Raw genomic sequence first — 25,601 nt, 5'->3', positions numbered from 1 at the left:
TCCCATCACAACAACTCCAAAGGTCTCATTCTAGTATCAACAAAGCCCAGAGTCTCATATGAATATAATCTAAATCAGGTATGGGTGAGACATTGAGGTAAATATCCACTCTATCTGTGAACCTATGAAACCAAAAACGTTATGTGCCTCCAAATAAAAGTCAGGACAGGCATAAAATAAATATTCCCATTTGAAAAGGGAGGAGTCAGAAGAAAGAAAGAGATTGTGGGTCCCAAGCAGGTCCAGAATCTAGTAATGAAAATTCCATTAGATCTTTATGTTTTTATGTTTTTATTTTATTTTTTCCTTATAATAATTTTTTATTTTCATTGTGTTAGTCACCATACAGTACATCCCTAGTTTTTGATGTAAAGTGCCATGATTCATTACTTGCGTATAAGACCCAGTGCACCATGCAATACATTCTCTCCTTAATTAAATTCAAGTTAGTTAACATATAATGTAGCATTGGTTTCACCCAGTGATCATCCCAGCAAGTGCCCTCTTTAATACTTATCACCTATTTAGCCCATCCCCCACCCACCTCCTCTCTAGCAATCCTTAGTTTTTTCTCTTATCTATAGTCTCTTATGTTTGCCTCCCTCTCTGTTTTTATCTTATCACATTTTCCTTCCCTTCCTCTATGTTCATATGTTTTGTATCTTAAATTACACAATTGAGTAAAATCACATGATATTTGTCTTTCTCTGAGTGACTTATTTCACTTAGCATAATACACTCTAGTTCCATCTACGTCATCGCAAATGACAAGATTTTATTCTTTTTAATGGCTGAGTAATATTCCATTGCATATATACACACACACCATATCTTTATGCACTCACCAATGGACATTTAGTTTCCTTCCATAATTTGGCTATTATTGATAGTGTTGCTATAAGTATTGGGGTGCATGTGCCCCTTCAAATCAGCACTTTTGTGTCCTTTGGCTAAATTCCATTAGATCTTGAGGCTCCAAAATAATCCACTTTGGTTTGATGCAGATCTCCACCAAGCAAAAGGAATTTTTTTGGCAAACTGGTTTTGGGCTTGAACTATAACTCTTCCTCTAATCTCAATCCTGCCAGCCTATCCCTTCAGATTTTGGATTTACTCAATCTCCACAATTGCCAAGTGCCACTCGGGTGGCACTGTCCTGTTCTGCTGAAGTCCCTCCCCTTCAGTTCTCTACAAGGGTCCTATCCACTGGGTTCTGCAGGTTGGGGGACCAACCCCTGGGGCTATGCTAGCCATTTGGCCTGACAAAACTGAGGCAGTATCCCTAATGATCTCTGAATTGCCTTAATGATCATTCCTCCCCTTGCTTTCTGGATAAAGCACACTCACAAGCAAACAGCTCTATGGTGCCATCTTGTATAATCCAAGCAGTCTAACAGCCTTCCTTCATTCCATCCTGCTTTTTCCGTCTCCTTATGTTCATGCTGGTAGTGTCTCTACTTGTGTAATCCCATCTCTATTCTTGACTTCGGCTGAGATGTCAGATTATGTAAATGAGTTGCACTCATGGTATCTTTGTCAAATGGTTGTTCTGCTACACTCTTTATGTTCTCCTCAGAGCAAGTGTTCTCAATTTTTGCAATTTGAATAAGCTGAAATTTTTCCAAATCTTCAAGTTCTGGTTTCTTTCTGCTTAATAATTACCTCTTCAAATCATCTCTCCTTTTGCATTTTTTGGTAAGCATTCAGGTTGAACAAAGCCACACTTTCAAAACTGTGCTTACAAATATCCTCATCTAAAAAATCCAATTTCGTTGCTTGCAAGTCCTACCTTCCATAAGACACTAGAACACAGTTGAGTCAAATCATTTACTGCTTTATTACAAGGATTTCCTTTCTTTCAGTTTCAAATACCATGTTCTGCGTTGGAAATCTCACCAGAATTGCCTGTAGTATCTATATTTCTAGCATGTACATCAAAATGCTTCCAGCCCATTTATAAAGCCAATTCCACAATTTTAGTTGTTACAGCAGCATCCTCCCCCTCAAGACCAAAATATGTACGATTCTTCTCATGCTGCCCTAATAAGATACACGAGACTAGTTGCTTAACCAACAGACATTTATTTTCTCCCAGTTCTAGAGGCTGAGGAGTCCAAGATCAACATGCATCTGACTCAATTTCTGATGAGGCACTTTTATAGATAGTGACATTTTTGCTGGGTCCCCACACAACAGAGAAAGAGAGCAAAATCTTCTGTTCTTTTTCATTGTTGTATAGCATTCAATTGTACAGATACATCAAATTTAAAAATAATTCAAGCTACTGTTGATGTATGTTTGGATTTTTTCAGTTTTCTTATGATGACAAAATTTTTTTTATGAACACCTCTAATGACTTATTTTCGTTTGATGTGTATGTACTTAATTTGGTTATATAATGTGTCTGGAATGCAGGGGTCATAACAAAGGTATACAGTAAACATTGACAGTTTTCGCTTAAATTCTAGTCAGTTAACATGCATGGTAAAATTGGTTACAGGTATAGAATTTAGTGGTTCATCACTTACATATAACACCCAGTGCTCATCACAAGTGTCCTCCTTAATACTCATCACCCATTTAGCCCATTCCCCACCAACCTCCCTCCGTCAACCCTGTTTGTTTTCTATCAAGAGTCTCTTATGGTTTGCTTGCCTACCTGTTTTTTATTCCTTCCCTTATGTTTATCTGTTTTGTTCCTTAAATTACACATATGAGTGAAATCATATGGTATTTGTATTTCTCTGACTCACTTATTCGGCTTAGCACAATACACTCTAGCTCCATCCCCTCCATTGCAAATGGCAAGATTTCATATTTTGATGGCTGAGTAATATTCCATTGTAAAAAAATTATAATATTATAATTAAAATATTTAATATATATATGGATATATATGGTATATATTTCACATCTTCTTTATCCATTCATCAGTCAATGGGCATTTGGGCTTTTTCCATAGTTTGGCAACTGTTGAAAAGGCTGCTATAAACATTGGGGTGTATGTGCTACTTTGAATGTGTATTTTTGTATCCTTTGGATAAATGCCTAATAGTGCAATTGCTGGGTCATAGGAGAGTTCTATCTTTTAACTTTTTGAGGAAACTCCATATAGTTTTCCAGAGTGGCTGCACCAATTTGCATTCCCACCAACATTGTAAAGGGAGTCCCCTTTCTCCACATCCTTGTGAACACCTCTTGTTTTCTGTGTTGCTAATTTTAGCCATTCTGACAGGTGTGAGGAGGTATCTCACTGTGGTTTTGATTTGTATTTCCCTGATGATGAGTGATGCTGAGCATCTTTTCATGTGTCTTTTAGCCATCTGTACATATTCTTTGGAAAAATGTCTGTTTGTGTCTTCTGCCCATTTTAACTGGATTATTTGTTTTTGGGGTGTTGAGTTTGATAAGCTCTTTATAGATTTTGGATACTAACCCTTTATCAGATATGTCATTTTCAAATCTCTTTTCCCATTCCATACATTCCTTTTAGTTTTGTTGATTGTTTCCTTTGCTATGCAGAAGATTTTAATCTTGATAAAGTACCAGTAGCTCATATTTGCCTTTGTTTCCCTTGCCTGAGGAGATGTGTCTAGTAAGAAGTTGCTGTGGCCAAGGTCAAAGAGGTTGCTACCTGTGTTATCCTCTAGGAATTTGATGGGTTCCTGTCTCTCATTTAAGTTTTTCATCCATTTTTAATTTATTTTTGTATATGGCGTTAAGAAAACAGTCCAGTTTAATTCTTTTGCATGTTGCCATTGAGTTTTTCCAACACCATTTGCTGAAGAGGTTGTGTTTTTACCATTGGATATTCTTTCCTCCTTTGTTGAAGATTAGTGTACTGTAGAATTGTAGATTCATTTCTGGGTTTTCTATTCTGTTCCATTAATCTATATGTCTGTTTTTGTGCCAGTACCATACTGCCTTGATGATTACAGATTTGTAATATAGCTTGAAGTCCAGAATTGTGATGCATCCAACGTTGCTTTTCTTTTTCAGGATTGCTTTGGCTATTTAGGGTCTTTTACGATTCCATACAGATTTTAGGATTGTTTCTTCTAACACTGTGAAAAGTAGGGGTGGTATTTTGATAAGGATTGAATTAGATGTGTAGATTGTTTTGGGTAGCATAGACATTTTAACAATGCTTGTTCTTCCAATCCATGAGCATGGACTGTTTTTGTTGTTGTTGTTTTGTTTTTTTGCATTTCTTTATGTCCTCTTCAGTTTCTTTCATAAGTGTTCTATAGTTTTCAGACGACAGATCTTTTGCCTCTAAGGTTAGATTTATACCTAGGTATCATACAGTTTTTGGCATAATTGTAAATGTGATCAATCCCTTGATATCATTTTCTGCTGCTTCATTATTAGTGTATAGAAATGGAACAGATTTATATATATATATTGATTTTATATCCTGTAACTTTGCCGAATTCATGTGTTAGTTCTAGTGACTGTTTGGTGGAGTCTTTTGGGTTTTATACAAAGACTATCATGTTTTCTGCAAACAGTGAAAGTTTGACTTCTTCCTTGCCGATTTGGATGCCTTCTATTTCTTTTTGTTCTCTGATTACGGAGGCTGGGACTTCTAGTACTGTGTTAAATAACAATGGTGAAAGTGGACATCCCTGTTTTATTCCTGACCGTAGAAGAAAAGTTCTCAGTGTTTTTTCCCCATTAAAGATGATATTAGCTGTGGGTCTTTCCTAAATGGCCTTTATTCTGTAAGGTATATTCCTTCTATCCCTGCTTTGTTGAGGGTTTTTATCAAGAATGGAATCTGTATTTTGTCAAATGCTTTCTGCATTTATTGAGAGGATCATATGGTTCTTATCCTTTCTTTTGTTAATGTGGTGTATCATGTTGATTCATTTGCAAATATTGAACCACCCTTACAGCCCAGGAATAAATCCCACTTGATCATGGTGAATAATTCCTTTATTTACTGTTGAATTCAAGTTGCTAGTATCTTGTTAAGAACTTTTGCATCCATATTCAGCTGGGATATCGTCCTGTAGTTCTTTTTAGTGGGGTCATTATCTGGTTTTGGACCAGGGTAATGATGGCCTCATAGAAGGAGTTTGGAAGTTTTCCTTCCATTTCTATTTTTTGGAGTTGTTTGAGAAGAATAGGTATTAACTCTTCTTAAATGTCTAGTAAAATTCCCCTGGGAAGCCATCTGGCCCTGGACTTTTGTTGGAAGATTTTAGATTCCTAATTCAATTTCTTTGCTGGTTATGGGTCTGTCCAAACTTTCTATTTCTTCCTGCTCCAGTTTTGGTAGTTTCTAGGAATTCATCCATTTCTTCCAGATTGCCCAATTTGTTGGCATATGTTTATTCATAATGTTATCTTTTAATTGTTTGTATTTCTGTGGTGTTGGTTGTTATTTCTCCTCTCTTATGTATGATTTTATTTATCTGGGTCCTTTTTTCCTTTTCTTTTTGATAAATCTGGATAGGGGTTTACCAATTTTATTATTTTTTCAAAGAAATAGCTCCTGGTTTCATTGATCTGTTCTATAATTTTCTTAGTTTCTATATCTTTTATTTCTGCTTGAATCTTTATTATTTCCCTTCTTCTGTTGGCTTTAGGCTTTATTTGCTGGTCCTTCTCTAGCTGCTTTAGGTGTAAAGTTAGGTAGTGTATTTTAGATTTTTCTTGCTTCTTGATATAGGCCTGTATTGCAATATACTTCCCTCTTAGGCCTGCCTTTGCTGCATCCCAAAGGTTTTGGACTGTTGGATTTTCATTTTCATTTGTTTCCATGTATTTTTTAAAATTTCTTCTTCAATATCCTGGTTGACCCATTCATTCTTTATTAGGAAGTTATTTAATCTTCATGTATTTGTGGTCTTTCCAAATTTTTTTGTTGTGGTTGACTTCAAGTTTCATGGTGATCATAAAACACACATGGTATGATCTTAATTTTTTGTATTTGTTGAGGCCAGATTTATGATTTAGTATGTGATCTATTCTGGAGAATGTTCCATGCGCACTTGAAAAGAATGTGTATTCTGGTGCTTTAGGATGAAATGTTCTGAATGTATCTGTGAAGTCCATCTGGTCCAGTGTGACATTCAAAGCCATTGTTTCCTTGTTGATTTTCTGTTTAAATTATCTGTCCATTGCTATAAGTGAGGTGTTAAGGTCCCCTACTATTATTGTAGTATTACCAATCAATTCCTTTATGTTTTTTATTCATTGTTTCATATATTTCGGTGCTCCCAATTTGAGGGCATAAATAATTATAACTGTTAGATCTTCTGTTGGACTGTCCCCTTTATTATGATATAGTGCCTTTGTAATCTCTTGTTACAGATCTTGTTACAATCTCTTTGGTTTAAAATCTAGTTTTTCTGGGGTGCCTGTGTGCCTCAGTCATTTAAGGGTCCAACTCAGGGTTTGTTCTCAGGTCATAATCTCAGGGTCATGACATCAGGCCCCTTGTTGGGCTCTGCACTTAGAGTGGAGTCTGCTTGTCCCTCTCCCTCTGCTCTTCCCCCTGCTCTTTCTGTCTCTCTCAAATAAATAAATAAAACATCTAAGTAAAATAATGTCTATTTTTTCTGATATAAGCACTGCTACTCCAGCTTTCTTTTCATGTCCCTTTTCATGATAATTGTTTCTCCATTGTTTGCCTCACTTTCAATCTGCAGGTGTCTTTAGGTCTTAAATGAGTCTTTCATAGGAAGAATATAGATATGTCTTGTTTTTTTTGTTGTTGTTGTTCTTTGTTTTTTGTTTGTTTGTTTTTTGTTGTTGTTGTTTCCCATTCTCACCTCCTATAACTTTTTATTGCAGCATTTAGTCCATTTACATTCAGAGTAATTATTGATAGATATGTATGTAGTGCCATTTTATTACTTGTTTTTTGTTTGTTTGTTGTTATTGTTGTTGTTGTTTCTGGAGATTTTCTCTGTTCCTTTCTAGTCTTGTCACTTTTGGTCTTTCCTTCCCACTCAAAGAGTCCCCTCTGATATTTCTTGCAGGTCTGATTTAGTGGTCATGAACTTCTTTAGTTTTTGTTTGTCTGGGAAACTCTTTATCTCTCCTTCTATTCTGAATGACAGCCTTGCTGGATGAAGTACTCATGGCTGCAGATTTTCCCCATTCATCGTTTTAAATATATCATGCCATTCTCTTCTGGCTTGCCATGTTTTTGTGAAGAGAGGTGCAGCTAGCCTTATGGGTCTTCCCTTGTAAGTTAGGGACTTCTCTTGTCTTGCTGCTTTTAGGATTTTTTCTTTATCACTATATTTTGCAAATTTAACTACTGTATGTCTTTTTTTTAATTATGTTCAGTTAGCCAGCATGTAGTATATCATAAATTTTTGTTGTAGTGTTCAATGATTCATTAGTTGAGTATAACACCCAGTGTTCCATATGTCTTCGTGTTGGCCTGCTTTTGTTGATTTTTTTTTTTTTTTTTTAGATTTTATTTATTTATTCGACAGAGGTAGAGAGAGACAGCGAGAGAGGGAACACAAGCAGGGGGAGTGGGAGAGGAAGAAGCAGGCTCCTAGCGTGCTTTTGTTGATTTTGATGGACATTCTCTGTGCCTCCTGGACTGGCTGGCTATTTCCTTCCACAGATTAGGAAAGTTTTCAGCTATAATTTCATCAAATAAATCTTCTGCCCTCTTTTCTCTTACTTTCCTTTCTGGGACTCCTATGATACAAATGTTATTATGTTTGATCGAGTCACTGTGTTCCCTAAGCCTACTGTAGTGAGCCATCATTCTTCTCTCTTTCTTTTGTTCAGCTTCATTGTTTTCCATTATTCTCTCTTCTATATCACTTATTCATTTCTCCACTTCTTCAATCTTTGCAGTCATTACATCCAGTCTGTTTTGAATCTCAGTTATTTTATTTTTCATTTCTGCCTGATTGTTATTTAACTTTTTTATCTCTGTGGTAAGGGTCTCCCTGATGTCTTCCATGTTTTTCTCAAGCCCAGCTAGTAGCCTTGTGATTGTTGCTTTGAATTAGTTATCAGGCATATTACTTATATCTGGTTTGATTAGATCTCTTGCCATGACCATTCCTTGTTCTTTCAGGGATGAATTCCTCTGTCTTGGCATTTTGTCTAGGTCTCTGTCTTCTTCTCTGTGTTTGAAAAACTTTTATATTTCCTGCTCCTGAGAGTAATGGCCTTATGAAGAAGAGTTCATACTCTGTCCAGGGCCTGTTGCTTCAGGGTTTCTGTGGTGTGTGCTGTGTGCACTTTCCTGCTGTGTTTTGGCTGCCATATGCCTCAGGTCAGTCATCTGCAGAGGCTCTTCTTGCCTACACTGGGCAGAGTTTGGACCTTGGCCATAATTTTGTGAATGAGTTTTAGCTAGGTGTGCTCTGGTCTGCTTGTGTTTTATTATTATTTTTTGTGGGGCACCATTTTTTTATTTAACTGATTATCTATGGAAAATATTTAGATAATTTTTCATTTCATTAGTATAAGCAATACTTCACTTATCCTTGTACATATATTATTGCATACTTGTGCAATTACTTATTTTTTTAAATTTCTTTTTTATTATTATGTTCAATTAGCCAACATATAGTACATCATTAATTTGATGTAGCTCATGGGTGCACCCTCTTCTACAGCCCTCAGATCACACTGGTATTGCCCCAGAAACCCTTCGAGGGTCACAATGCCATGACAGTTGTTGCCCAGTCATGGGCACAGGCTCTTTGTGTGCCAGACTGCCAAATCCCATGGCTCCTGCCAGCTGCACTTCTCCTGGAGGAGGTAGGGGACCTGTGAGTGTCTCTGAGCCTTGTGACTCCACAACTGCCAGCAGCCATGGGCTTGCACATGCACCCTCTTCCACAGCTCCCAGGTCACACTGGGTGCCACCCCAGTGTCCCTTCATGGCCCACACTGCCCTAAGAGCTGTCCCTGTTGGGGGCATAAGCTGTTCTATATTCCCCTAGGATGTTAGACAGCCTGAACCTTCTAGTCCTTTTCAGGGTGGTCAGGTAGAGGGTGGTCTCCCTACTGGCTCAGCTTGTGGTTTATGGTGACTAGAGATGAAAGTCCTCTCTAGGATCGCTGTTTTTGATGTAGCAATAGCCAAACTGCGGAAGGAGCTGAGATGCCCTCCAACAGATGAATGGATAAAGAAGGTGTGGTCCATATATACAATGGAATATTACTTAGCCCATCAGGAAGGATGAATACCCACCACTTGCATCAACATGGATAGTCTGCTTATTAAATGAGAACTGATGCTATTTCCACTAGAACTGAAGCCTTGCAGAACTCTATGGTCAGTTGATGTGCTGTGTGCAGGGGTTCTGCTGGTGTTCTAGGGAAGAAGTCCAGTGTGCCAGTAGTGAGTCACACTTGCCAGAGAAAAATAAGGGTGAGACTTGGTGTAAGAAGTGTTGTCACTATGCTGTTTACTGATGTTGGTTTATGCTGAAGGGTGGGGGAGGGAAATGGTTTCAGCCAGATCCTTTGTCCCTGGAGAGGGGACTCCAAGGGCTTGCTACTCTCAGGGAAGCACTCCTGGAAGAGTGAATAATTTTCCCTTGTGCCTCCCAGTCATTTTTCAGATTGTTATTTTCACTCTGCCTGCCTCTAGGTTTTTTGCCAACCTGGAGCAGCATAGGCAATTTGGCCTCTATCCAGCCAAGCATGCTGACTTTAAAAAACTTTAAACTTTAGGGACCTGGTGTAGCAGGGATCTGCACTGGTTTTCTGGGGGAGGATCTCACCATGCTGGGAATATTGCAGATTTGACCAAGAAGTAGTTGCACCAGAGTACAAAGGCATGGGATTTGGAGCAAAGCAAACTAAACAGCCAGTGTCTGATTCAGCCACCCATAGCAGATGTCTCTGTGCCTATGCTGAAGGGCGAGTAAGGGAAATGGCACCCACCAGCTCTTTTGTCCCCAGAGAGGTGACTCTGAGAATGCCACCTCTCATAGGTTCCCTCCAAGAAAAACAAATAGTTTCTCCCCATGTGCCTTAGGGGATCCTCAGATGGTACTGTCTGCCAAGTTTGCTTGCCTGCCTTCTTTCTAGGAATAGGACGTCACTCTCAGATCTCTATCCCAGCCAAGTTTGCCAACCTCTAAAACTTCAGTCTTTGAGCCACACTGGTTGCAAAAACTCACAAAAATCAGCACCTCTCATTTTCCCAGCCAATAGCTATGGAGAAGTGTTCTCCTTATGCATATCCCTGTGCATTCCGCTCTCTCTTGCCTTTATGCTTCACCAGAGCTCTCTCCCTTCTGTGGCACCAGTGATCCATCTTCCCCAAACACACCTTTGTACTTCTTAACCTCCTAGATATGGCCTCTTTTTTCCCTCTAGTTATGCAGTTTGTCATGTCAGCCCTCAGGTCGATTACTTGGGTATTCAGAATGATTTGATAGTTATCTAGCTGTGCTTAAAGGACAAGGCAAGCCTAAGATCCTACTATACCACCATTTTAGCTTCCCCATAATTCATTTAAAAAAAATGTTGTGTGCCACTTGATGAAATGTCATCACATGTGTAATCAGGGCCATTTTAATTGTTTTGTCATTCACAGACATTTTTTTTTCCACACAGATGCTTTCCTGAAAGCTTTCACAATCAACTAGAGTCCAAAAGTGCTTCTTCTTCAGTGAAATTGATGGAAAAGACTCTGACAAGTACTCTGGATTACAGTTTTCTAACAACTTAGAAACCATACCACTGAACTGGGTAAGAATTTCCAGAATCCTAATGGATAGATTCGTAACACTGCCAACTCAAGATCAAACAGACCAAGATTTAATTGCATGAGATTAAACGAGCTGATGAGAATGATCATTAAGAGTTAAGATAGTCTGCCTTGTGATATTGCTGCCTTGGCATTGGCTTGGTCTGACCACATGCCCGCAAGTGCCTCAGACTGACACTGGCCTCTGACATGACTTTTCCAAAGGCTTTGTGATAAGAATTCTTCCCCACCTCTCAGGGTCTTCTGTTTGTGCACCTCTTAGATGAAACCTCTATGAAGTTTACCAAAACCCCACTATTTTTGAACTGACCAATATAGCCTTAGCCTAGGAACCCCAAATTCCTTTACCCACAAACCCTAATAAAAACATGAGCCCCAGGTTCTCTTTCTCGTTCTGCAGCCTGTCTCAATCTTCTAGTGTGGCCCCAGGAGGTATGCTGTGCACTTCCTCTAGGACTTGTAAGTAATACACTTCTGTTTTAGTCTCCTGTGGTCCTTTGTTGAACCACAGCTCACCGTCAAATATGTGGGGGCTTTACTTAACAAATATTAATTTAACAAAGTCACAAATGATGTCAGGAACATGCTGGATTGAGTCACACTTGTAGTCAACCATGGAAAATACCTTTTTAGCTACAAATGCATTATGGACTGGCTCTCACAGCTGGGTGATTGCATCTGGGAGGGGTCCACTGCCTGCTGCCATTCAGTTACACTGCTTTGTGCTACTGCACACTGCCGATGAAGAGCGCTGCCACCGCTTTCCGTCCCAAGGTGCAAGCTCTGAAAAAAGCAACCGGAGTCCTCCTGGACCCGAGCATTGTTCTTTGGGGCTGGTTTGAGGTTCTGCAGATATGTTTTCTAACTGTTGACACCCAAGGGAGAGTGAATTTTCCCAGTGGGTGTTACACTTCCAGTGTGTTCCCAACTCTAAGGATGGGCCCAGCTTTCAACTATGAGGTAAACTGGCTAAGATTTTCAGAGTCCCATGGTGTTAGTTAGGAGCCTGGACAAGTGAGTGTCAACCCCTATCGAAGTGGGGGTTCTACATAAAGGTGCAGGAAAGTTGACATTGAAGTTGGGGAAGGAGACTTCTTATCCCTATTTTTTTTCAGGAGGCACCAGGACTCTGACCCCTGGCCAGTAGGATTGGGCACCCTCACTTGAGTCATGGTTCCTGGGAAAGGCAAATGCAGTCAAGGCCTGTGGACTCCCTGTTGCTGAATATTATGCTGCTCTCACACTTGATTCCCGAATTTATGGTATACGGGTCCCACCCCTGGCATATGGTGGTATATGATCTAATAGCTGTACATAAGCAACCTGAGAACCTGGTGTCTGCACAGATTAACACACTGGAGAAACTTAGTGAGCCCCTCACTAAATATAAATGTCCCACAGAAGCACCCAGTACACTGCCCAGTGCCGCTGCACAGTCTGTGCCAGCCCTAATGATCCTGACACCACTGTGCTAGTGGACGCTGCCTCCAATCCCAGTGAGGTCTATGGAGATACCCTGGAAAAAGAAGAGGCTGCCTATGAGTCTGGCCCCAGGGGATGTCCACTGCAGAACTTTCCAGTAACGATTTGTAAGGTCAGATCACTGGGAGGGTAATAGAGAATAAGAAACTGAAACTCAAAATTTATACCTCTCAAGATTCAAAATATTTTAAGAGTTTGTACAGCAGTGGGGAATAAATTGGCTGACTGGCTAATAAGGGTGTTTAACACTAGCTCTGAACTATTACCACCACAGAAATAAGGCAACTAGCTGGTATTTACCAGGACCCCAAGAGACACAACCTTTTTTTTTTAAAGATTTTATTTATTTGTTTGACAGAGATAGAGACAGCCAGTGAGAGATGGAACACAGGCAGGGGGAGTGGGAGAGGAAGAAGCAGGCTCATAGCAGAGGAGCCTGATATGGGGCTCGATCCCATAACGCCGGGTCATGCCCTGAGCCGAAGGCAGACGCTTAACCGCTGTGCCACCCAGGCGCCCCAAAGGCACAACCTTTTAAAAGACCCCCAGAACCTAAAAAAATAAGTAATAAATAAATAAATAAATAAATAAATAAATGACACCCCAGAAACTGAGGGCCAAATTCCTGAGGGGTATGGGTGACTTCAAACCATCACCCAGGTAGGGCTGCCAAGGATTAAGTCAACCAGAATTAAAACAGAGGGTGCTGCCCCTGAAGGTTCCAGTGCCATTATGCAGAGAGAGTCTGAACTCAAAGGCACAAGCCCTAAAGACAGAAGAAGAATCTCTCATCCTGCTTACTTGGATTTTTATGACTTGGCATCAATCACACTCTTCTATCTTAAGTACTACGACAAAGACTTAAAGCCAGTGGAAAACATTAGATGAACCCTGACTCCCTTTTCATAAGGTTGATATATTCCAATAAGTCTATTACTTCTTTGAACATAGCAACCAACATGACCTGGATTTTATTTTCAAAAATTGGCCTCATCCAGAGAATTCTTACAGGGAACTCCCCTGAATTACAGGGCTCCAATTCTCCACTGTGGTGAGACTTCCCATACTTTTTAGAAGTTTCTGGAGGGAATACACATAGTGTCATGCGGGAGATGCTCACACAGACTCCCAGATTCACAATACCAAGACAGCCCACAACCTCAATTCCAGTCCTCAGGTGGCAAGTCCACATTTCACCTGGCAGAGCTCCTGATTTCACAGCCCCCATGGAATCCTCATCAGGAAACAATGGTCAGGATGGTTCTAAACAGCAGAGCACTTTAGAACTGGCAGCTCTGTATTGCATGGTGCACTGGGTGTTATACGCAACTAATGAATCATCGAACTTTACATCAAAAACCAGGGATGTACTGTATGGTGACTAACATAATATAATAAAAAATATATTATTATAAAAAAAAAAGAACTGGCAGCCTTGCCAACTGGGGGCTACCCAGTAAGTTTATATCTGAGCCCTGATACAAGCTCTTCTCCTTAGAACAAGTGATCGCCTGACTACAGTGTCCAGTTCCAGTGGCTGAGAGGCCTTCAGAGGGTCCTGAGGTTTCTTCTGCTTCAAACAACTTCCTCAGACTTTGGGCTTTTCAGTATCCCAGAGACTTATCCTAGGGACTCAGTAGCTGCTGGAGCTTGTCTCACCTCCTGGGGAAAATCACTGAGTTATGAACTCTTGTGGTCCACTGAGACACAGACAACTGCCTGACATTTCTGCATCTATTAGACCCAGTAATTCCAGGTAACCCTTCTAAGTTCCCCCAAGGGATCCACCTGCAATGTACAAGACAGAAGATGAGATTGTAAAGATATAAGAAATTAAGCTGAGTGTGTCTGTCAGCATCATATATCTAAAATAAGTATCTGTGGTGGTAGCCTCCATGACTATCTCTTTTCCTGTCGCAGACATGGATGCTGTCATCCATGACACACCTAGTGGAATAAATCCCAATACCTGGCCTTTCTTATGAGAGCTCCAAATAGGAGCCTATCCAACTGACTTCTTCAGTGAGAACAGTAAATACACCACAAAACTGCCAAAATGGGTACAGAGAGCCATCAGTCCATAGTGAGAGACATGCATGGGACTGGGGTCATTAGCCCCACCACCTCACCCTTTAATAGCCTCATCTGACCAGTATTAAAACTGGCTGCCAGTTAATGGAGATGAACAATTGACTCTCAAAATTTAAATGCATAGGTTTCTGCCACCAAAGCTCCCATTCCCAGTGTTCTAAGGATGGTAGATGAAATTCAAAAAGCTCAAGGCCTCTACGTTGCTGTCCTCGATCTAGTCAACATGTTTACTTACAACATCAATTTGTTTTTAGTTTCAAGAGCACCCAGTATATCTTTAATTTGGCTGCCCATGGATTTTTTAAAGAGCCCTGTCATTGCACATAACTTGTGCAGACAAGATCTAAATTTGCTCAAATTAACTCACTGCTACATTTGATATTATGTAGATGACATTCTACCATGGGGGGGGGCTCTAAAGATGCCATTCAAGGAAGAGCTACACCTAGTGACAAAATAATACCCCAAATAAGATACAAAGAGCAGCAACTGCTGTCAAGTTTTTTTGGCATAGTATGGTCAGCTAAGAGCTAAGAAATTACTCTTACCGTAAGACATCAAGTCCCCACAAACAAGTTTCCTACTACACTATAGAAGATACAGCACATAGTAGGTCTCTTTACCTATTGGAGGGAACACATTCTAAACTTATTTATTCTACATGTCAGCTTCTTTCCTTTGGGGAGAACCTTGATCAACGGCTTTGTGGCCGGCCCCTGTGAACCACAGGCAGCCCTTGCCCTTAGTCCTCTGGGCTCAGATTTCTAAGTTGAATCAACAGATGCTTCTGATTATGCCTCATAGATTCTCTGGACTAAACACTTCATTGGCTGCCCACGGAGTTCTAAACCAAATGTCTTCTCTGAAAAGCAGCCTGGTATCTACCACTCGAAAGCCAAATTTTGGCAAGCCGCTAGGCCTTTTCTAGAAAAAGAGATCCTAATGGGCTCACAACCTGTGCTGCTTTGCACACAAGTGTGCATTGTGCCTTGGTTCAAGGATTCAACCCAGCAGAGGCCTGGGGCAGCCACTGAGGCTTCCCTGCTGAAATGGGCATGATACCTTCAAGAAAGTGCTGAACCTGACGTCAAGGGCCTTTCAGATTATAGGAGGATGTGGCTTCTCCCATGCTCAGCCCCTGTCCACTGACCTGGAGGTGTAGCTCATGGCACCCCCACTGCTGACCCCTCAGCAGTTTGGTGGGGGGATGGGCTTGGTACCAGCTGTCTGACATGGAAAGGGAGCTGTTCTTGGTGGATGGCAGTACGACCACCTTGCACGGTGCAGCCCTGCTGGGAGGCCACAGCATATCATTCTGCTAGGGACATGTCACTACTAAGAACGGCTCTCCTGGCGCTGTCCAACTAGGAGCGTTAGTGGCAATGTGACTGTCTCTACAAAAGGCCATGAAGAGGAGACTCCTGAGGACATACATTTTCACTGACTTCTGGGCAGCAGCCAATGGCTCACAGTCTGGTTGGAACAATGACAAAAGAAAGCCTGTCTGAGGTGCCTTTTGTTTGGAAAAAAGTATCCAGCTCACACGTGCCAATTGTGGTCATCCGTGTCTCTGCATACATATGCCAACAAATACCAGAAGCACATGGTAACATTGCAAACTGCTTATTCAAATTACATGCCTGTTCCAAGGCCCCACCTCTGAGGGCTAAACAAAACTACCTCTCCAGAGACGCCATACCCACTAGCAGAATGGGCCCACATCAGACCAAAAGGGAACAACAGGACACACTGATAGGANGGGGGGCCCCCCCCCCCCCCCCGCCCGGCTCTAGCCAAAGTTGTTTTAGATAATCATTCCCTTTGTTCTCAAACAAAACTGGAAAGCGCCCAGTTCAGAGATAAGTGCCTCAGGGCAACAGACCCCTCTGTACAGAAACTGATTTCATCAGGCCACTGCTGCCCTCTGCTGGAGATAGTGGGTATGCAACCACTATCATCACTGTTCACAGGACTCCCCCTGGCCGCTCTCTGCAGAAAGGATTAAGGAGGGCACTTATTGCATAGTGCGCTGGGTGCTGGGTGTTATACGCAAGTAATGAATCATGGAACCTTACATCAAAAACTAAGGGTGTACTGTATGGTGACTAACATAATATAATAAAAAATATTAATTAAAAAAAAAAGAAAGAAACCCTGTTTCTCATCATGCAATCTTCTTAACTAGACATGTGCTGATCTCCATTGGCCCACCAGGTATTATAGATTCAGATCAAGTTACCCATTTCATTTCCCAAGCTGTTTGGGCATGAGCTCTAGACCATGGAAACTTGTGGAGTTTCCACCTAACTTGTCAGCCCCAAGTGGCCTTACTTACAGAGAGGCACAATGGCCTACTCAAAGATGTGTTCCTCAAGCTTTTAAACAATAAGTGGTCCTCAAGTGGACAGAAATCCTAAACTCTAATACTGCTTAACTCCTGGGCCTCAGGTCTCTAAACCCCCATGCAAACTACCAGTTTTCTCCGAATACTTCCCTGCTGGTACTTACAGTGAAACCCCACTCTTTTACCTTGAGGAGGATGCAATTCACATCTGCTCACGAAGTGGATTTTTCCCTTACCATTTTGATTTTTAAAATCTTTTATTTAAATTTAATTTAATTAATGTATACTGTATTATTAGTTTCAGAGGTAGAATTTAGTGATTCTTAAGTGGCATATAACACCCAGTACTCATTACATCAAGTGCCCTCCTTAATACCCATCACCCAATTACCCCATCCCCCCACCCACCTCTCCTCCAGCGACCTGGTTTGTTTCCTAAAGTTCAGCATCTCCTATGGTTTGCCTCCCTCTTTTTTTCCTCTTATTTTATTTTTCCTTCCTTTACCCTTTGTTCATCTGTTTTGTTTCTTAAATTCCACATATGAGTGAAATCATATGGTATTTGTCTTTCTCTGACTGACTTATTTCACTTAGAATAATATCCTCTAGTTTCATCCATGTTGTTGCCAATGGTAAGATTTCATTCATTTTGATGGTTGAGTAATATTCCCGTGTGTGTGTGTGTGTGTGTGTGTGTGTGTGTTTATTACATCTTCTTTATCCATTCATCTGTCAATGGACATCTGGGCTTTTTTCATATTTTGGCAATTGTGGACATTACTGCTATACAATGCTATAACATTGGGGTGCACGTGCCCCTTTGATTCATTGTTTGCATCCTTTGGGTAAATACTTAGTAGTGCAATTGCTGGGTTGTAGGGTAGCTCTATTTTTAACTTTTTGAGGAACCTCCATACTGCAACCACCCTGGAAAACAGTACAGATTTTTTTTTATCATCTAAGTATCTTCTATATGTTGGGGACCAAGGGCAGATTGTGCAATATGATCCTCTTATAATAGAGAGCCCAAGAAACAAATCCTTACAAAATTGCTTAGAGATCATGATTATACAGATTTCCTCAACCTATATATGATGGCTCAGTACCAGTAGTGAAGCTAAGGCCACCAACTCTGCCTCTTATCTTATTTATCTGGGCCATAAATCATGGTTAATTAAACCAAATTCATCAAAAGTTTTACAAGAGATTGAAGTTATAGCCTCAGGACCCGCTAATGGAACTGTGTGGATCTCACAGAAGAAAAGAGACCCTCCACCTAGTGGGTGCCAGTCACATTAGGAAAGGAAATCCACAAAGGAATGCTGGAACCTAGTGTCCACAATCAGAGGAGGAGGTCCAGGTCTCTAACCACCTTAGAGAGGGAGGTGAAGGATCTTTTGATCCAAAGCAACCAGAATCTTCCTTTGTTCAGCATCCAGATTGTTTGCCCCAAAAAGAACTCCACGAGGTAGTCAAATTCACATACCCTATTTTGTTGTGGCAGCTACCCTTACAGTGGGAAGCTTGGATAATAGGGTTGCTAGTAGACCTCTTGGACCTAACCCTATCCTGGGACATGTGCTGGAATAAAATCAGTTACGTGTACTTCTGCACCACAGGCTGGCTAAGCACCAGGTGCTGGCAGACCCTGTTAGGAGCTCACCTCCCTCTACATTAAATGGTTCCAATGGAAGCAGTGCTTAAATGAGTCACTCCCTCCTCATTCTACACCTGAAATTATATCCTGAGAGAATAATGTTACCAAATCAATCCCATATGGCTGGCAGGCTTGTGCTGTCAAGATTGTACTTTTACTTTAATGGGGCAATCTCTGATTGTAAAACTGCCATCTGTAAAATGTCTCTACAGTTAGCCATCAATGTGCTCACAGTCTATATGCATTATGGATGGAGTCCCCAAAAAACTCAGTCACAAGCAACTGCTCCTTTGCAAGGTGCACACCTAATGATCTTATGGAGCTCACTGAGATCTGCTCAACTGGCTATAGACCCCATACTTGTAGTTGCATTCTGAGCCAGACTTCTAGCAAATTTATTCAGAATCTGACACCAATCAGTCACTCCTACCCTTCATACATCTCCACTGGGAAGTCCACCTTCTGTCAAGCTGGCCTTTCTTACCCTCAAGCACAGTAACTCTTCAGACCATATTGCCCCCACTCACATGAGTGACAAAAGGCAATACATCCCAACCTCACTGGAAATTGGAATCCCCCCTTCATATTCTTCTGCACCAGGAAGGAAATGACTGTCAACCTCAAGACCAAGTTACAAAAATGCCTCCATTTGATCAACTCTGGAGACCCTACAGAGCCCTATTTTTTTTTCCAAAATTGCTATCTGCTTGTTGCATGAACTCTACCTCTATCAAAATTATTGCTAAACGGTGAGTAATTTCCCTGCTGACCGCTGGAGAGTACTAGGTACTTCGCCTTATGGCAAGATGAACAATGTATTCTAACCTATGCTAGCTATGGTAAAATACTTCCTTGTGATATCTTTAGCTGGACCTTCCTACACCTTATGGTCAGGGACCTCTTGCTACTGTGCTTGCTGTTCAGAGTACTAGATTACTGTTTTCACGTTTTGCCCCATGCATCCATGACAGACTCTCTCCCTCATTATTTCCACCACTGTCAGTACCCCACCATCATATCCAAAAGTGCCACCTCCACTCCTCTCCATATCTTATCCATAAGTCTTTCCCTGCCGTACACCATGACCCTACCCCAAACCAGTTAAGTATGCCAGATTGGATATAGAAAATATATTCATACAAACCTGTGAGATAACAGCCTAGGCCTTGCAAGTAAAACCATGTAGGATCTGTCCCCATGCAGGGCTGACCTACAGCCTCATGTCACTGTCTGTCCCACTGCTCTTCTTAGTGAACAGCCTTTGTGCTAATTCCCTCCAAAACACCCTAAGCCTCCTTTAGACTAGACAAAATCCTTAATCCATACCTCAGATAGGGCAACCTGTGGGTAAGCACAAAATTAACCCCTCATGGAGTATCTTTCTACCACCTGTACTTGAATACAAAGATTGGACCTCACCCTGTACACTCACTGACTCTTAACAGTAAATAATGCCTCATTTGGATTCTATTGGAGACTTGACTCAAGGGGGCAGGAGCCACATGACCCTCCCCCATTCACAAGCTATCCAGAGATGACCCCTATCATTGCAATGTTTTACTTTTACTGTTCCAGCCACCTCACCCTGGAGACATCTCATGCCTATTCAAAAAGAGATTTTTTTCATATCCTCAATGCTATTGGCACTGACCATCATCACTGGACTGGCAGGTATAGGAACAAGTGCTAATAACCTTGTCCAACAAGATCAAATATTAAAAGCTATTCAGAAATTATCAGCCACTCTAACCAACCACACGCAGACACTGCACTATATTCTGAGTCTGACACAGCAAGAGCATGGCTCACTAGCACAAATGATGATGGATAATCACCTGGTGTTTGATTTCCTATTGAATGAAATGGAATCTTCTCTATACAGGACCTTTCTTGTTTCATCTACATTAACAATTCAAGACAGGTATAGGCCAGCCTCTCCAGAAGTATCTCAGGATATACAGGTCATGCATAATATACTTAAAATATTTCAGCAAATTCCTACAATCTCCAAGGTCATCAGTTTGTTCTTGTGGCTCTTGCCATCCACCTGGGGGCAATGCCAAGAATGAGATTTCAAATAGTAGTGAGTCTATTCCTCAGAGTCTTCATTATTATTACCTTGTTTAAATATGCTTTACAATGACTTCAGAAAACAATGTATTATATCCTTTAACTCATCTGCCACAAGTGGTTGTTATGCTGATGGTAAGGCATTATAGGGTACACTGTTGAGAGTTTAGCTCAGCTACTCCATGTCATTGCTGCCTTGACATACATTTTTTGTGGCCTGGAGCATTGTGAGCTGACACTACCCCTGTCATGCAAGCATGTGCCCTACTTACCAGCCTGCAGAGTCACAAGTAAATGCAAGGTCCTTATATGATTCTCCCAACAGCCCTTGTGATCAATAGTCCCCTTTGCTTCCCAGGGCCTTCCCCTTTTGTAGCCTTTTGATAAGACCTCTGGGAAGCTTACTAAAACCTTGCTCTTTTTAATTTGAATTGACTGATCCAGCCTTAGCCCAAAAACCCAAAGCCTTCCCTCCATAGATCCTAATAAAGGCATGAATCCCAAATCTTGCGATTTTCTCTCTCTGCTTGCAACCTCCTTTGACCTCCCCACGTAGGCCCTTGAGGTATGCTGTGTGTTAACTCCTCCAGGACCCATGAGTAACAAACTTTTCTATTTTTCTTTCTTTCATGGTCTCTTGTTAAACCATGGTCACCATCCAATACTTCAGAGCTCTACATGACCAATGCTATTTTAATAAAGTCACAGCAATGACTATAATTTTTATGATTTTTTTCTTGAAATATTGCTAGTTCTTTAATATTTTGTTTTTCATATTTAAAAAAAACCTTTTTTAAAAATTTTAAGCTATCTAAATCTTACAGCGATGTTATAGATTACAGCTTTATAAGCAAATGTTGAATCATTTATCTTTTTCTTCCTGACTCCTTCAGAACTCAGAAACTTTTTTTTGAGGTGTATAGTAATTTATTTTTTCTTTTTTTTTGAATTCCACTAGCTAACATATAGTACATCATTAGTTTTGATGTAATGTTCATTGGTTCATTGGTTACATATAACACCCAGAACTCAGAATCTCTTATTAAATATCCTTATTTCTGTTGTAATACAGCTATTGTATAAGTTCAGTAAGAATTTTTCTCCCTTGTAGTAGGCACAATTGGAAATATTTGTTATATTCCCAAGGCTCTGACTAGCATGTCATATTTGAGAATGGTGTGCATGAAATCAGATATGACCAGACAGCTTTCAGGAATGAAGGCTGACTTTATGAGGACAATGCTTACAAAGCCTCTTGGAAAACCTGGCCTGGTACACGGCTTACAGAGTTCCTAGCTGTACAGGGGAGTAAGGAAGGTCATTTCCAGGCAGGCCCAGGAAACAATTAGGGAACTCCAGAAGAAAGAAATTCACCCATATATATAGGAACCAAAGGTGAAATCTGTCAGTGAGTTCTTTCCTTGGCTCCCTGGCTGCTCAGGCTTTTAAATGTCTAATCTGAGATTCCTCATGAAAAATTCCAGGATAGTGCAATTGCTGGATCATAAGGTAGCTCAATTTTTAACTTTTTAAGGGACCTCCACACTGCTTTCTGGAGTGGCTGTACCAATTTGCATTCCCACCAACAATGTAAGGAGAGATCCCCTTTCTCCACATCCTCTCCAACATTTGTTGTTTCCTGCCTTGTCAATTTTTGCCATTTTTTTTCACTCTCTGTCTTCTTTCTCCATCTGCACTGTCTTCGGGCAATAATAAAATTGGGGAATTCTAACTGATGTAAGGGGGAATTGCACTACTGGGTATTTACCCCAAAGATACAGATATAGCGAAGAGAAGGGCCAGATGCACCCCAATGTTCATAGCAGCATTGTCCACAATAGCTAAACTGTAGAAGGAGCCGAGATGCCCTTCAACAGATGACTGGATTAAGAAAATGTGGTCCATATATACAATGGAATATTACTCAGCCATCAAAAAGAACAAATTCTCAACATTTGCTGCAACATGGGTGGGACTGGAGGAGATAATGCTAAGTGAAATAAGACAAGCAGAGAAGGACAATTATCATATGGTTTCACCCATTTATGGAACATAAGAAGTAAGAAGATCGGTAGGAGAAGAAAGGGAAGAAGAAAGGGGGGATAAACAGAAGGGGGAATGAACCATGAGAGACTATGGACTCTGGGAAACAAACTGAGGGCTTCTGAGGGGAGGGAGTGGGGGAATGGGATAGGCTGGTGATGGTTATTAAGGAGGGCACGTATTGCATGGTGCACTGGGTGTTATATGCAAGTAATGAATCATGGAACTTTACATCAAGATCTAGGGATGTACTGTATGGTGACTAACATAATATAATAAAAAAAAGAAAAAAGAAAGAAAAATTCCAGGATAGGAAACTCATAAAGGCCTATGTGTTTAATTTCCATTCTTGTTGAATTTATATAAATAACCAGGCCACATCTAATGAAACTGAACTTATTTTGCAAACAAGAATCAAAAGAGGAGTGACTGTAGACAGAAATTCTGGTTTAAGTGGAGAACTGTAGTGTACTCTTCTCTGTCCTCAATTCTTAGTTTCCCCAAATATTCTATTACAACTACCCAAGTTAACATTTCCAGTTTTTCTCCCACCCTCCTGATATGCCACCACTGAGGATTACAGCTTCCCTTCTCTCCAGGACTTGCAAGCTTGAGCTGCATGACTTGATATAATCTTCAAATAAATCACCTGAACAGATTATATATGGGAAACCTTCATGCCCACAGCTGTGTGGGCCCCTCAGAAAGTTCACTGGAACACCTGATGCCATCACCACAGACATTCAAGCTGCAAACCAGGGAATTCATCAGACTGACATTGCTGTTCTCAATCCACCATGTAAAGATTCTTCAAGCCCAATGTATAGAAATATTTCCATGGGCTCCCTCTGGACTCATAAACTGAGTTTTCAAGCATTAATCTCTGTTTTCCCAGAGTCTGAGTTTTCAAGCATTAATCTCCGTTTTCCCAGAGTCTGTTAAATGCCTGACTACTTGCACCATCCAGCAAATATCCTTTATATATCCTGTAATGAGGGCAAGATAAAAAAAAAATATGTATAGGCCTCATGCATAATAAGTCTTTGTAGGGGCGCCTGGGTGGCACAGCAGTTAAGCGTCTGCCTTCGGCTCAGGGCGTGATCCCGGCGTTATGGGATCGAGCCCCACATCAGGCTCCTCTGCTATGAGCCTGCTTCTTCCTCTCCCACTCCCCCTGCTTGTGTTCCCTCTCTCGCTGGCTGTCTCTGTCTCTATCAAATAAATAAATAAAGTCTTTTAAAAAAAATAAGTCTTTGTATACACGGAGGGGAGATATATCTTTGGAGAGGAGAAAGTTTTAAAAAGCTATTGTAAGGAGTGAGTTCAGCCAAGGAGCCTTGAGAAATTAAGGTCTGGGGTAAGATAGAGCCCAATATATGGGTCCATTTGCTGGATTAGAATGTGAAAAAAACCAAAATGTTATTTGATGAGAACATTGTGCCTTTAAACTGGCTATCTTGAACTTATCAGAGACATAACATTTCTATTGAATATTTTTCCAAGGGCCTAGGATTGTGTATTCTGAGAAATAAAATGTGTGCCTTTGGTTACTGTTATGGACTGAATGTTTGTGTTTCCCACAAATTTGTGTTTCCCCCAAATTCATATGTTGAATCACTAACTCCCCAGTGTGATGGCACCTGGAACTGATAGTATCGGGATGGTATACTGGAATTTGGTAGATAATTAGGTTTAGTTAAGGTCATGAGAGTGGGAACCTCAGGATGGGCTTAGTGCCTTTATAAACGAAGAGACATGAGAACACTTTTCCTTTTCATGTGCAGGCACTGAGGAAAAGCCATGTGAGCACACAATGAGAAGGCGGTCTGCAAGCCAGAAAGCATGTTCTCACCAGACACTAAATCAGGCAGTGCCTTGGTCTTGGACTCTCCAGCCTACAGAACTGTGAGAAATAAATGTCTGTTGTTTAACTTACCCAATCTGTGGTGTTTTGATACAGCAGTCTGAACTGACTAAGAACTGACTAAGTAATTACTATCACTCCAAAGGTAGTAAGACGTGTCCCAGGGAGACCTTGTATCATGGCCTTAGTACATGTAGAAATATGCATTACCTTGATTTTATATTTTGCATATCTGTGAGGCAAAAGATTCCCAGAGTCGTTTTTTTGTTTGGTTGTTTGTTTGTTTTTAACCTTGAAGGAAACAATTCTTATGCAATGACCCACCAATTTATAATAAATAGGAAGATGGGGTCATTTGCTGGCCAGGGAATCCAATGCTGAGCTAAGAGCCTAAAATCTAGCCCAGTGTGTTGACCCTTGGTTCTCAACTAGGATGTCAGGGACATTCTAGCTAAGGGATAGAAGGCAGCACATTTTACTGAATTCTATCATTTTTATGATGGTCTGCAGTGCCATGTGTATCATCTATGAACTCCTATTGCTGTTCACTCAGTTAATCCCAGGTGGCTCCCACTGTAGCCAAGGCACCCATGGGGGAGAAATTCCTCCGGAACCATGATATCTAGCAAGGAGTTAAGGACAAGAGTGATCACTCACTCCTGCGGGTGTAATATTCCAGAAGGCTCAGATCGGCTCTATGATGGAGGCTTTGATAGCTATGCTGAGCTGTGGGGTACTGTTTCCATGACCCAAACATGAGACAGAGCAGGCACTGGACTCCAGTCCCCTGAATACAAAACTTAGCATTCCTTGATACCTGAACCCCTGTGCCTCTTGAGCACCTTACCTTGCAGGAATGCAGAATCAGGATGTTTACCAAAGGAGGGATTCAACTACTAAGACTGTCAAGTACTGGACTGAACCAGTGTGCATCACAGTGGACCCCAGTTCTGATGTTTCACTGACTTTCTCCTTCATTATAATACTAAAAATCACACCCAGGGGTGGAGATTTAATGTGCTAATGAGACAAGTGATGCATGACAAAGCATATTCTTGGTGCAGGACAGCCCAACATGCAGCTAGCAATTTTTGTTTAATGGTGTATAGCATGAGGCCAAGAGGAGCATTAAAGCCCTTAGGCAATTTATGGCATCATAGGTGGCTTAGGGATTCCAGAAGCCATGAGTAAGATTTCTAAAGCTTCATAGCTGCATTGTCCACAATAGCCAAATCATGGAAGGAGCCGAGATGCCCTTCAACAGATGACTGGATTAAGAAGCTGTGGTCCATATATACAATGGAATATTACTCAGCTATCAGAAAGAACGAAT

General features: G+C 40.9%; 1 long non-coding RNA gene across 1 annotated transcript in view; it reads left to right on the top strand.

Annotated features, from left to right (window-relative positions):
- The window catches only part of LOC117803848, a 33,345-nt gene extending 9,031 nt beyond the window's left edge, over positions 1 to 24,314 (top strand). The window contains exons 2-3 of the long non-coding RNA XR_004627983.1: positions 10,564 to 10,698; positions 24,189 to 24,314. This is a non-coding gene — a long non-coding RNA (uncharacterized LOC117803848). The remainder of the gene's footprint in view (positions 1 to 10,563; positions 10,699 to 24,188) is intronic.
- Positions 24,315 to 25,601: the final 1,287 nt, after the last annotated feature.

The sequence above is a fragment of the Ailuropoda melanoleuca genome, chromosome 9 (assembly GCF_002007445.2).
Source record: "Ailuropoda melanoleuca isolate Jingjing chromosome 9, ASM200744v2, whole genome shotgun sequence".
NCBI classification, from domain to species: Eukaryota; Metazoa; Chordata; class Mammalia; order Carnivora; family Ursidae; genus Ailuropoda; species Ailuropoda melanoleuca.
This window is presented reverse-complemented; position numbering and strand designations above follow the sequence as displayed.